This window comes from Apis dorsata, unplaced genomic scaffold (assembly GCF_000469605.1).
Source record: "Apis dorsata unplaced genomic scaffold, Apis dorsata 1.3 scaffold_245, whole genome shotgun sequence".
Classification (NCBI taxonomy): domain Eukaryota; kingdom Metazoa; phylum Arthropoda; class Insecta; order Hymenoptera; family Apidae; genus Apis; species Apis dorsata.
This window is the reverse complement of record NW_006263524.1, coordinates 21,641-23,256: the sequence shown is the minus strand read 5'-3', so window position 1 is coordinate 23,256 and position 1,616 is coordinate 21,641.

The window sequence follows — 1,616 nt, the reverse complement described above, 5'->3', positions numbered from 1 at the left end:
TTTTTTTTTTTTATACCGTGGAAAAATCATGGGATTATTTTGCAGGATTATTTGTATAAAATTTTGAGATACTTGAACGAAAGGGAGAAATTTAAAAAATTGATAAATACAGAAAAAGTTAAAAGGTGAAAATATTTTTTAATTGAATTCGATATAAATTAGCCACACTTTATTGCACTTTTACTTTTTTTTTATTTTTTATTTTTTATTTTTTTATAGAAAAAAGAGAATGGATAAATCATGGGATTATTTTGCAGAGTTATCTGTATAAAATTATTGTAACGTTTTTAATTTTTGTAATTTTATAAATACAGAAATATTATATTCTTTGCTAATCGAATTCGATATAAATTGTAATTAACCAAGATTTATTCATCTTCATTATTTCTTTTTCTTTTCTTTTTTTTTTTTTTATGTCATAGAAAAATCATGGGATTATTTGTCTAAAATTTTTATATAAAATTTTGAGGTATTCGAAAGGAAGGAATTTAAAATTGGTAAATACAGAAGAAATTAAAACGTGAAAATATTTTTTAATTGAATTCGATATAAATTAGCCACCTTTCTTTGTTATATTTTTATTTCTTTTTTTTTTATACCGTGGAAAAATCATGGGATTATTTTGCAGGATTACTGGTATAAAATTGTTGTAAGTGTTGTAAGTATTTAATTTTTGAAATTTTGAGATACTTGAGATATTGGAAGTACAGAAAAAATTAAAATAAAAATTCTTTCGTTGATTGAAACTGTTTTGACACTCCAACTAACGCGATATAAATTGTAATTAACCGACATTTATTTTTTTCACAGTGTAAAAAACAGTGATGGGGGAAAGTTTAATTTTGCAGGATTATCTGTATAAAATTGTAAATCTGTAAAAATTGTAAGTATTGGACTTGTAAATTATTTAATTTTTATAATTTTGTAAGTACAGAAAAATTATATTCTTTACTGATTGAATTAAATATAAATTGTAAATTAATCAAGGTTTATTTATTGCATTTTTATTTCTTTTTCATTTTTTTTTTCATATTGTAGAAAGAAGAGAATGGATATAAATAAATCATGGATTATTTTGCAGGATTATCTGTATAAAATAATTGTAAGTATTGGACTTGTAAAATTATTTAATTTTTGTAATTTTGTAAGTATAGAAAAATTATATTCTTTGCTAATTCAACTCGATATAAATTGTAATTAACCAAGGTTTATTTTAATACTAGAAAGAAGAGAGTAGAATAAATAATGAAATATAAATAAATCATGGATTATTTTGCAGGATTATCCATATAAAATCCATATAATCCATATAATCCATATAAAATTATTATAACATATTTAATTGTTGTAATTTTGTAAGTACAGAAAAATTATATTCTTTGCTGATTGAATTAAATATAAATTGTAAATTAACCAAGGTTTATTTATTGCATTTTTATTTCTTTTTCATTTTTTTTTTCATATTGTAGAAAGAAGAGAATGGATATAAATAAATCATGGATTATTTTGCAGGATTATCTATAAAATTATTGTAATATTTAATTTAAATATTTAATATTAATAAAAATATTTAATTTTTGTAAATATAAAAGAATTATATTCTTTATTAATTTAAC